General features: G+C 47.0%; 1 long non-coding RNA gene across 1 annotated transcript; it reads left to right on the forward strand.

The window, feature by feature from the left end:
- Nucleotides 1–6,650: 6,650 nt before the first annotated feature.
- Nucleotides 6,651–9,879, forward strand: LOC128324338 (uncharacterized). The gene is made up of 3 exons (XR_008306797.1): nt 6,651–6,669; nt 8,509–8,640; nt 9,745–9,879. It is a non-coding gene; the product is annotated as an uncharacterized LOC128324338 (long non-coding RNA).
- Nucleotides 9,880–12,131: the final 2,252 nt, after the last annotated feature.

Consider the following 12,131-nt stretch of genomic DNA (forward strand, 5'->3'; position numbering starts at 1 on the left):
AAGTAATATTTTACTTTATCTGTAAAATATATTATACACTGTGCACAAGAGCCTTAAATTATCCAGTGCTTTATACTGTTGGAAGATGGTGAGGTTTAACTTGGAGGAACAACAGTCAGCTGAAAGTTGGGTGGTCTGGAGCTTATTGGACACCCAGATATTATATGGTTTCCAGAAAGACTGTGGTTTAGCTGTGGCTATTTCATTTTGGTTCTGAACACTAAACCATCATTATACATATATGTGTTTTACTGGGGAGGTAATTGCAACTCTATTGGCCTCAGCATGATATAATTATAGTCAATATCACACAGGCCTCCATTGTAATTGAAAAGATTTTGGCTTTTAGAATTATCTTGTGCACACCTGTCACTGTGTACACATTGCACACCACACAGACACACAATTGAGGTTAACAAGGAGAATGTATTGCCAATTATTATTAATAGTTCTTCTCAGCAAGCATGCTTTGTAAGAGATAATCCTTTTGAGCACCATGGGATATTTCCAGGGATTGTTTATCTTCTTTATATCCTGCATTTCTTCCAGTATAGAACTCAAAGCTGCCTACATGGATCCCAGGTGGTCACCCATCCAGGCCCTGACCAGACCTAGACCTGCCTAGCTTCAACAAAGCAGATGTATCATGTGCCCTCAGACCATGCCCCTGGGACCCTGCCTAGGTAAGCATGTTTAGGAGTGTAAACTAATCTAATCCCAGAGAAATTTCGACCTTTCTTGGTATTTTTCATCCCCAAGGGGACATTCTGAGCATTGGGACAATTTTCACTCCTCGTGCTTTGGCCTTTCACCATTATCTTCTCAATCTTCGCAAATTGCATGTCCTATTAAAGTTATTGATTAATTAATTTAAAAGGTATGCATACTGCCCCCTTCAGTATTTCTGCACCCCGTCACAATTCATAGATGATAGTAAAACAATCAAAACAGTACAATCGGGCAGTAAAAGGGGCAGAGAAATTAAAGTAGATTAATTGGCTCTTTGTGGGGCTGAGGCTCTGAGGGTATCATTTCTGGGGGCTCCAGTTCTAGAGAATCCTTTTGGCTCTGACCCAGGGTAGGGGCTGGGTTGCTATGCAGGGCTGGGATTATGACATAAGAACAGCCCTGCTGGATCTGGTACAAAGCCTATCTAGTCCAGCATCCTGTCTCACACAGTGGCCCACCAGATGCTTCTGGGGAGCCTACAGGCAAGAGGTGAGGCCATGCCCTCTCTCCTGCTGCTGTTCCCCTGCAACTGGTACTGAGAGGCATCTTGTCCTTGAGGCTGGAGGTGGCCCATAGTCACCAGACTAGTAGCCTTTATAGTGTTGGCTAGTGTTCTGAGTTTAATGAGATTTCCTTCCAAGTATGGGCCCCCATCTCCCATTAGGTTTTTGGTGGGGGAGACTCTGCACAGTGACTCTTTCCTGCACCACTTTAGTAAATATGAAGAATCCCAGGACACATAAGATGAGTGGGGTTATTTCCCCTTGCCAGCATTGTCTCTCCCAGAAACTGAAGCAATGTTGGTTTGGGGAGGAGCCACAATTAGAGATGTGTACGGATGTGCAGCCTGGTTCAGTTTGAATCCAAACTGAATTTAAACCAATCCGAACTTGGATTCAAATCCAAACTTGATTTGAACTGCCCCGACTTGGTCCAATTCCAGTTGAACTGGACCTGGTCCGGTTCAACTGCCGGACTGGTTTGGGGGGTCTACTCATAAAGGGGACTCCTGTGAGGCAACAGGGGGGCTTCCTAGAGCTAGAGAGTGTGGGAGGGGAGTCAAGGCTACTTACTTTAATTGGTGGGGGTGGCAGCAGGTCACCCCCTCCCCGCCGGCCTCCTCCAGAGTAGCCTGTGCCAGCTGTGATATGATTCAGGCCTTTGCACATGCACGGAGGCCATTTTAGTGACCTAAATGAGGTAAACAAAATGGCCTCCACACCAAACCAGGCAGGAGAAGGCCTGAACTGGGCCACAGTCAGCCCAAGCTCTTCTGCGCACACTTAAGAGAGTGAGCCCTATGGAACTCCTTGGGACGTGCTTCTGAGTGAACAAAAAGCTGCTCTTAATATGCTCAGAGGCTAGACAGACACTTCTCATTGATGCGCATGTTTATTCTTCACCCACCACCCGCTTTTTCTTTGCCTCTCTGCTTCTTCTGGAATTCTTCCTGGGAATAATTCTTTTTTGAAAGTATAGCAAGCATAGGATGTATTGGGAAAGGATAATCTTTTCTGTGGGAGCTCCATTGTACAGAAAATCAAAATCCCATCAGCTACTTGAAGGGTTTGAACCCTAGGACATCTAACAAATTTTCAAAATGAATGATGACTCCCAAGTATTTCTTTAAGACCTTCAAATTTACTGCGTAAAAAACAGATGATAAAACTTGTTAAAACGTTGTTTAAAATGTTGTTAAAAGCATAATAAATACAGATGTTTCAGCGTCAAACACCAGCCTCAGTGTTGTGAGGCTGAGTGTTGTGAACACTCAGTTGTTCACAACACTGAGTGCTGTGAACACTGAGGCTGGTGCTTGATGCCGAAATGTCTGTTTTTATTATGCTTTTAACAACATTTTAACACGTTTTTTCATCTGTTTTTTACACAATAAACTTGAAGGTCTTAAGGAAATACTTGGGAGTCCTTTTGCATCTCCAGCTTACCAATTTATTTGAATGATGACTGCAAATGAGCTCAAGGAACCATGGATGTTCTCCTTATGTGTGCATGTCATGACCTCACACTTCATTTACTATTTGTCTGGAAAAGGAGAGCTCTTGATAGGCTTCATTGTGGCTCTCGAAGAGCCATCCTCCCCACTTGCTGCTTAGCCAGTTGATTTTGGTTTTGGTTTTGTTTTCTCACTGATAACTTTCTTGAAGTGGATCTAACTGTCGTTCTTTGACGTAGTGATATAATTAACCTAATAGAAAAATCTAACTTGTGGCTCAAGGACTAGGGAAATTCATTTTCCTAGCAACAAAGGCAATAGCTGGGGGAAAGATGTCTGGATTATTCCTCAAGGGATCCAGTAACATGGAGAGCATCACCTGGGCTCCTATTTCTAATGCGAACAAACCCTCACCTGGAAAGGTCCTTAGCGCTACATCTCTAAATGATCAAATCTTTGAATATAACCAATCATTGCTCAGTGATGAGGTGTTTGTCGTGCCATTGTCGAAGGGGGAAAAGATGCTGTCCATAGTCTGTGACCTTCTCTATCTATATTTGACTAGTTGGTATGTAGTTTAAACCTGCTGTATGGCAAGGCCGGCTTAAGGCAGTGGCCAAAGTGGCTCTGGCCAAGGGTGCTGAGGGTTAATGGGTGCTAAAAAGAGCACAGCCAAGGTTGTCTCCTTGTCCTGTCCTGCACCCAGTCAGTGGGTTCGCCGTCTGGGAGTGTGCGCCCCAGCGAGCACTCCGTTAAGCTCATTCCGTTGCTCGCATGTCGCTACAGTGTGTGGCGAACACATGAGTAGACCCCCCGGCCGGGAGGCTGCAAGCAACCTCCCAGGCTCAGGGGTCTCTCCAGGTTGCCCTGCGCGCTTGTGCAGGGCATCCTGGGACTTCCGGGTCCACGCGGCTCCCGATCCCCGCAGCACCCGCTGGCTCCGTGACAGAGCTGGCAGTCATGTGGGTGGCTGATCCAGCCGCTGAGCTATGAGCGGCGGCTCATCTTCAGGGAGAGCAGGCTAAGCCCGCTCTCCCCTCAGAACCCCATCAGGCGCTTCACAGGTGTCATGTGAAGTGCCTCACTGTGTTTGTGATACCAGGGCGTAGGGGACTATTTTGGCCAAGAGCGTCACAACCCCTTGAGCCAGCACTGCTGTATTGTATGTAGGAAGCAATGGTGAACATTTCCTAAATATAATGTCAGCCCTTAATAGTAAGTGCAACTGTATATAGTATTTACCAGATAAAACTATCGAAGAAAGCAACATTTTATTTCAGTCTGCTCACACATTGCTCAAAAGTCCTCTTGGTTTTGGCACCCTTGCATGTGATTTAAGGAGGAAGGCATTACAGGATGTGTCTCCTGATGAGATAGTACTTTCCGTGGATGTTCTGCAAGATACAAGCCCAGCGGCCAAGTGACATCACCCAGCTCAGAAATAGCAATGACACATCCTGGAATGTCATCTTGCAATGTTAAAATGGTCTGGCCAGACATTTCCCTCAGTCCCTGTAAAGATATACTTACAGGCAATTTAAAATGTTTGTTCATATAGTTTGGGCACCATTCTCTGGAGGAATAATGGTGAACTTCTGCTGGTGAAACAAGAAGCCATTTAGTTGCTTAAACAGTAGGTCTGGAGAGGGAATATAATCTTGCTGCAGACTTCTGTGGAATGGTTCTCTCAGGGCCCACCCACCTAGGAGAGAACGCATGAAGGGCAGTTTGCTAAGCACCCCATGGCTGGCATTGTTGGGCAACTTCCGCGGGTCAAGACCTGCTGCTCATGCCTGAAACCACCTCTGTGCCCATAGCCTTCATGTGGTGGTGGCGGTGTGGGGCTACTGGGGCCCATGGAGGGCAACTTGCTGAGGATCACTTGATCTCTAAAGGCAGTCCTGTCTGTCAGGTTATAGAATTGCAGAGGACACAGCTCCTGGTACCAGAATATTTTAAAAAGACATAAAATGGGAAGGCACTTAAAGAGTGTATACTATAATTATAATAGATCAGAACACCCAATAAGACTTTCTCCCCCCACTGCTCTCTCTCTAGATATAGATATGTGTGTGTGCGCACGCGCACACACACACACACACACAGATATAGATATAGATATAGATATAGATATAGATATAGATAGGTTGTTCTATCTGGGAGGGCTCTATGGTGGGGGGTAAACCACAACAGAATACTCAGACAATTCAAAGGTTTTGCCCTGTCTATGGGAGCAAAAGGAAATTAAACCTATGATGAGATTTTCAAACGTACTCCCTCATTTTCAAGCTGTACTTCATGTTTATTTCACTTAATACTATGTTACATTTTATGGGTATAATCAGCAGCTGCTAAGGATAATGAATTCAAAACATTACAAATAATGTTGAATTTAAAATGCTTCTCTGTTATGATAGATAGATAGATAGATAGATAGATAGATAGATAGATAGATAGATAGATAGATAGATAGATAATGTGTATGTAATCATGTGGTGAGCTGGCACCAACCAGATTCTCCCCTGAATCTAGAAACTTAAAAATAAATAGATTATCACCCACGTTTGCAGAAGATTTTCAGCTTTCCAAGAACTGATGTATATCCTACTTGGATTCCAAACATTGAAAAGAGTTTGAGATGGTTCAGATAATCAAAGGTCTTAAAGCAGCACTACATATAATGATATCAGGCCACTGGCATGAACATGCCTGCATCAACACATTCTTGACATCACTCAAGAATGTGCTGATGTGATTGCGGCATGTCCTTTACTTGTGTGAGAGGGGTGATCATGTTACATCTCTACAAAATCCAGATTCAGATTATCAACCCTCTCACATGGGTAAAGGACATGCCATGATCGTGCTGGCACATCCTTGAATGATGTCACCAGCAGTCCCAATGTTATCGCATGTAGGGCTACTATGGGACCCTTGATCATCTGAACTGACCTTCTGTAAAGAAAATAAGCAAAATTATTAGCATAATAAATGCTATATATTTCTCATACTCTTGCTATATAAACTACTTTGTGAATCATTTTTGTTGTAAAGTGGTACATAATAATACATAATAATAATAAATTAATAATAATGTTGGCCAACATCCAGACTAGTATTGCAATAGCATAATTAGCACTGTTGTGCTAATGCAAGGATGTAGTGCAAAGAAACGAATGTCTGTTCTAGACTACTACTACAAATATTTATATACTGCTTTTCAACAAAAGGTCCCAAAGTGGTTTACATAGAGAAATAAAAATAAATAAATAAAATGGCACCCTGTCCCCAAGGGGCTCACAATCTTAAAAAGAAACCTAAAATAGACACCAGCAACAGCCACTGGAGGATTTTTGTGCTGGGGATGGATAGGGCCAGTGGCTCTCTCCCTGCTAAATAAAGAGAATCACCATTAGTCCTTGCACTAGCAGAAGCGGATGACAAGTCCTCAGTTGATAATGCTCACTGGGTGACTAATGGTCTAATCACTTCTTCTGAACCAAAGCTTGTGAGGACAAAATGAATAAAGAAAGAATTGTATATATTGTCTGGAGCTCCTTGGAGGGCAGCTGGGATATAGATGTAACAAATGAAAATATGAGAGTAATATATCTCTCTATATATAATTCTCAAAGGCATACCCGTGGCTAATCCTGTGTGTGGCAGCTCTCATGAGAGTTTGAGAGCAGAAACACCTGACTGGGCAGTGGGAATTCCATATGCAGATAGGGAGGAGGAGCCTGTGGCACCGTGGTGATTGGGCAATGGGGATTCCATATGCAGATAGGGAGGGGGAGCCTGTGGCACCATGGTGATTGGGCAGTGGGGATTCCATATGCAGATAGGGAGGAGGAGCCTGTGGCACCATGGTGATTGGGCAGTGGGGATTCCATATGCAGATAGGGAGGAGGAGCCTGTGGCACCATGGTGATTGGGCAGTGGGGATTCCATATGCAGATAGGGAGGAGGGGCCTGTGATGGTTAAGGTCAGTCTGAATGCAACTGTTACTGGTCGGATGTTGTTCTTAGAGGAGATTAATATATACTAGCTGACCCTGCACAGAGCATCTGTGTGCTCTTTGGGGCCAGCAATTACCTCTCTCCCCCCCCAGTCTCCACTTCCAGGCCCAGCTGCCTCTCCTCCCCACCGCCACTTCTGCCCCTCCTCCCCCCGCCCGGGCCTTGCCTTCGCAGCTGAGCTGGGCCCGCCGCTGCCTCTGGCCTCTGGCCTCTGTGGCCAGGCCTGACGCTGCCACAGCGACCAATCCTCCTGGGTACACCTCAGCCAATCAGGCGCTTCCGCCGCCCAGCCAAACAGCTGGGCGTGGGGATGCACATTCCAAGGCACACCCAGGAGAATTAATATAATCCTCTATAATAAGATGGTTAGGTGTGCGTCCGTGCCTTAGAAGGCTGGTGTCTGTGTCCGTGTCTCCCTTGGCTGTTCTGGGCATGCGTGGAGCGCATGCCCAGAACACGCTGAGGGAGACACGACCGCCAGCACCAGTCGACCATGTTGGGTGGTTGTTTGCCCAGCCGTGGAAAGGCCAGAAGCGGTCGCTGCGAAGCCGGGGAGGAGGCGAAGCCAGGGAAGCCCAGCGAAGCCGGGGAAGCCAGGGAAGAGGCGGGGGGGGGGGAAGCTGGCCGAGGTGTGGCCGAGGTGGCGGCGGAGCCATGGCCGAGGCCTGGCGGCACCACTGAAACCGGGCCAGGGGGGGAGACTTTGGGGCCATTACCCGGCCGGGGAGACCGGCCGCGGCATGGAGGCTGGCGGCGGTGGAAGGGGGAATGGCGGCGGGGGCCCGGAGCGCACAACTCTACTAGCGCCCGTTATTTAACGGGCCTCAAATCACTAGTAGATATATAAAAGGATAGTGGGCAGGGGTCTGCGAAGAGAGGGGTCATGAGGGAGAAAAGAGCCCCTACAGGAGAAGGAGGCTGCCGTTGTGTGAATTAGATGAGGAAACAAGATCAACAAGATCTGTTAACTCAGGAAGGGTGGGAGGGAGGGAGAAAGAAAGAGAGAGAGGGAGAGGGAGGGAAGGAGAAGGGAGGGAAGAAAGACAGAAGGCAAGAGCAAGTGGAGGAGAAAGAAAGAGAGAACAAGTAGAGAGCGGAAGAGATAAAGAAGGACGGGCAAGGGATGGGCCTGAGCCTGTCAGCAGCCTGAGGGGAATGAGTGGCCATGATGGTGGCAGCAGCAAGGAAGGGCCCAGTCAGCCGCCGCCGCCGCTGCTTCTGTGGGGAGGAGCAGGAGTGGGGCTCGGGTGAGGGTGGGGAGGTCTCTGGGGATAGGGGGCTGTAGCTTGGCCTAGGTGTCACAACACTGCAGCCGAAACCAAGAGGGGTGAGGGGGGTGGAGTAAAGGGATAGAGGAGTGACCAAGAGGGGTGAGGGGGATGGAAGCAATGGGATGGAGGGGGAGGAGCAGGAGTGTGGCTCAGGTGAGGGTGGCAAGATCTCTGAGGTGAGGGGGGCTGTGGCAGGGGGTGAGGGGAGCAATCAAGTACTAGTACGCAGATGCTCTATGAGGGTTAAGCTAGTTGTTCTTTAATTTGAGAAGTGTCGAATTGTTCATTTGTGCAGTGATGTGTGTGTAAAACCCCCAGTAATTTTTTTTAAAGTCTAAATGTACCAATCAGCCCAAGAGATGAAACCCATATGCAACCCTTATTCCAAACGGCTGTCTCTAAATGTCTGAAAGAATATTGTCCTGGGGGGAAAGCAGCACATTAGCCAAGTAATTATTTAGTTCTTATGTAGAATTGTAACAGGAAGAGAGTATTCACTGTGTCACTACAAATAGTCTGTTTCATCTCCTTCAGTGACATGTTTCTAGACACTGCAGCTGAAGCATTACTCTTCAAGAGACCTGCAGATTCAAATTGCATGGATAAGGCTACTGGATGGATAATACTAATGAGGAAGGTACTTCTCAATGGACAATGACAGACAAGGTACAACAGTACTCAATTCCTTAATGCAGAAGTTCTTCAGCTTCGGTTCCCAGAATCTGTTGAACTATAGCTTCAGGAACTGACATAAATTTCCAGGTGACTAATGAAAGCAATCCAGGAGCTTTCAATGGCTTGATGGTGTGAAATACATTTGAAAAAAAATATTGCAAAATAATGGAGCCATTCACACAACTGGTGTGACTGTTGCTGGTGTCTCTCTTATGTGTGTTTTAGATTGTGAGCCCTTTGAGGACAGGGATCCATCTTATTTATTTTTTATTTCTCTGTGTAAACCGCCCTGAGGCATTTTTGGAAGGGCGGTATAGAAACTTAATAAATAAATAATAATAATAATAATAACAATAGCAATAACATGGGAGTGAGGTGGCAGGCGGGCAGGAGGAGAGGGAAGGATGCTTAAACTCACCTCCCTGCCAGACGAGCAAGGAAATAGTGCTGGGAACGCGGACACCACGCAGCACAGAATTCTGGAGACCGGGACGACATGTCCCAGCCTCCAGATATCCCACAATGCATCATTCGACGTGTGGTGCATTGGGGGATTCCCCAGGAAATGGGCGCTCTAGGCAGCCGTCTCTGTGTCCACTGGCCTCAGGAAACACACGATGCCAGAGCCTGGGTTAAGGGCTTGCTTGAGACTTTAACCCCAGCTAAAAGCTGGGTTTAAAAGCTGGGCTAAGCGGTGCTGCCCTGCTGGGATCGGGCCCGATCCCCACGGTTTTCACATACAGCCTAACCCAGCAGGCTGGGCTTCCCTAGCCTGGGTTTGGATGGACATGAGAACAGTCTCAATATATCTTAAGGAATAAGGACAGTCAGTTGGCAAACCTGGCACTTACACATATTAGAATGTTAAATGTACACATATTAGTTTTATTTAGAATGTAATTTTAATACTGTCTTGTTTTGCATGTTTTTGTACACTGCCCAGAGTCTTCAGAGTGTGCAGTATATCAAATGTTTCAGATAGATAGATAGATAGATAGATAGATAGATAGATAGATAGATAGATAGATAGATAGATATGCTGCACAACTATCGGACAGAAATTTTGACAGCTTCTAACCTGTTTCTAATTTACAGCTTAAATAACATTTTATTCTGCTTGCAAGTAAACATGCCAACAGAAATCACAACCTGAGCTTTATTAACACCAGCATCCAATCCAGGAATGTTGAAGTGAGCCAGACGTCACATGCAGTTATCGATGGAGCTCTTCAATACCCCAGGGAATGTGAGTTATACCATGTGCTCATTTTTATAGAGTGTATCAGCAGATCATAACACAACACACCCCACCTGTCAATGAGCCTCAAAAAGAATAATCTTATCTAATAATTTAAGAATAACCTTAGAGGGGAAAATAAAAACTGCAGCATTCCAGTTAAGAAGATCCTTTGATAGTTTTAAAATAATTATTCCACCCCTGTTTTTAGAGATCACACAGAATACTAGGAAGGAGGAGGGTCAGGAGGAGAGGAAGACCCTCACGACATACATTCCAAAGTGGAAGAGCATCTGCCTTGCATGCAGCATGTCCCAGGTTCAATCCCTGGCATCTCCGAGAAGGGCTGGGAAAGACTCCTGCCCCAAAACTTGGAGAGACACTGCCAGTCAGTGCAGCCTATACTGAGCTAGAGAGACGAAGCGTCTGACTCGGTATAAGGCAGGTTCTTATGTTCAAAGAGCACCCCGTGGTAGGAAGGGACCCAGGAGGGCACTTTAGCGATAGTTCTCTGAAAACTGGAGCTTGCCTGGTTTATACTCTTGCGATTTTATCTGAAGAACGGTGCAAATCATAGTTTGATGAGGGTGCAAATCATCCCCTATTAGAGATCTCTGGCGCAAAGAACTATGCTGGGGGCAGACTATTAAACCAATTAAGTCTGTAGTGTACATTGAGTACAGAACGCCTAGAGGCTATAAACCAGGAGCCCAGCCCGGTTTCTGCTGCTCGTGTGTTGTAACAGGAGACACCCCCCACCTTAAATGAGGTAAGCTAACCAAATTCTTTTGGTCATGGGTCGCTGTGGCGCGACTCACGAGTACACCCCTGATGGGGAGGCTACAACAAGCCTCCCGGTGTCGGTGGGCTCCCCGGAATGCCCACTTGTATGGGGCGTTCTGGGACTTCTGGGGGCCAGGAGGCCCCCGATCCCCACCACCGCAGTGACGGAGCCGGTAATCGTGTGGGCAGCTGATCCGGCCACCCAGGGCGAGCTGCCTGCTTGTGTGTGGGGAGGAGAGCCTGCTCTCCCCACAAACCCCACAAACTGCTCGTGTGGCGAGCCTCATTGTGCGGTGGAAATCCATGTTGAACTGGCTTATGAAAGCAATGAGCCGACACTGAATTATGCAAGGTTTGGTGCCCATCTGATTATATATTTATTTATTACATTTATTACATATCAGGCTTTTCCTCCAAGAAGCCCACAGCAGCATACAGGGTTATATTTATCCCCACAACAACCCTGTGAGGTAGGTTAGGCTGAGAGAGAAGTGATTGGCCCAGAGTCACCTGGTGAGTTTCATGACTGAGTGGGGATTTGAATTTCGATCTCCCCAATCTAAGTCCAGCGCTCTAACCACTATGCGTGTGTGTATGCACATGTATGCACATTGGCAACTGCTCTGGACAGCAGGAGTGTGGGTGCCCTGACTTATTTGGCTCATGCGGAACCTGCAGTTTTGTATGTCAGTTGAGCAGCTAGATGGAACTCTCAGGTCTTTCTTGTGGTCAGTGAGGAAGGGCAAGAGGGCTAGTGGGGAAGAAGCCTTAAAAAGCTTACCTCCCCGCAGACAATCGGGGGCTCTGCCCAGATGATTGCTGGCTATTGCCAGAAGCTTGGAGGACTGGGGTGCTGCGACACGTCGCCTGCCCTGCCCCCCAGAACTCCCATAATGCACTGTGCAAGTGCATGGTGCATTATGGGAATTCCTCTCCCTGAAGCCGACCAGGAGCCCCTCAGTCTGGTAGCCCCAGCTCCTGGCACCAGGGCTGGCAGACAATCAGGAGCGCTCGCTCTCCTAACCTCATTTAGGAGGGTAGCCAAGGCGCTGCTGGGATCAGGCCCGATGCTGGTGATACGCATGTCTACGACAAAACTGGGCTGGGCTTCCTTAGCCTGGTTTTGCCTGCCTGTGTGAATAGCGTCTCTAGGCTTTATTCTCAGTGAATGAATAGCCCATCGGCCAGAAGTTGTGGTCAGCAGGCCCAACTGATTAATTTACAAAAAACTGTAATTGCTATGAGCAGGGTGGTTTTGTGTGTGTGCAGGCCTTGAAACCAGCATGAGGACATGTTTGAGTGACCACTGAGTTCATTCCTGACTCAGAGATACAATCATGGATGCTGATTGCATTAGGGCTAATATTGTGTGGTGCAAGGGTTCCCAGTCTTGGCTCTCCTAATGTCTTGGGAGCAGTGCAATGCGTAATCCATAGCGGGTATATTGTCTTATTCTCCCAAG

Source organism: Hemicordylus capensis, chromosome 4 (genome assembly GCF_027244095.1).
Source record: "Hemicordylus capensis ecotype Gifberg chromosome 4, rHemCap1.1.pri, whole genome shotgun sequence".
Taxonomy (NCBI): Eukaryota; Metazoa; Chordata; class Lepidosauria; order Squamata; family Cordylidae; genus Hemicordylus; species Hemicordylus capensis.